This window comes from Morone saxatilis, unplaced genomic scaffold (genome assembly GCF_004916995.1).
Source record: "Morone saxatilis isolate NCDOM2014 unplaced genomic scaffold, NCSU_SB_2.0 Contig22, whole genome shotgun sequence".
Lineage (NCBI taxonomy): Eukaryota > Metazoa > Chordata > Actinopteri > Moronidae > Morone > Morone saxatilis.
This window is the reverse complement of record NW_023339785.1, coordinates 756,711-757,145: the sequence shown is the minus strand read 5'-3', so window position 1 is coordinate 757,145 and position 435 is coordinate 756,711.

The window sequence follows — 435 nt, the reverse complement described above, 5'->3', positions numbered from 1 at the left end:
AATTAAGTTTCATTTTTACATTTAACTTCTGCTTCTCTGCTGTCAGCTGCCTCCTTCTAGCGTCACACATCTCTTTGTTGCTGTTTTATTTTTTTTAATGTTGTCATCATTTTTACACCTTGTTTTTTTCCAAAAATAAGCTGGTTATTGTGGCCAATTAAGAGATGCACAAATGTACTTTTTTATCGCTGTCTGAAGGCCATTTCCCCTCTAGATTGTGGCATTTAGGCTGCTTGGAAATAGTTTGGAAAGAAAAAAGGTTACTTATTTTTTTTTCTTTCATTTCTACAAAGACATAAACACATTTCTTATGAAAGTTTGATTCCTCTGACTTTGATCTGCAGTTCCCACTTTGAGAATTTTGACAATGAAAGGACTATGTTTGCTGCCCACGCCACATTACACTGTTGGCTTCCTTCTGTGTGTGTGTGTGTG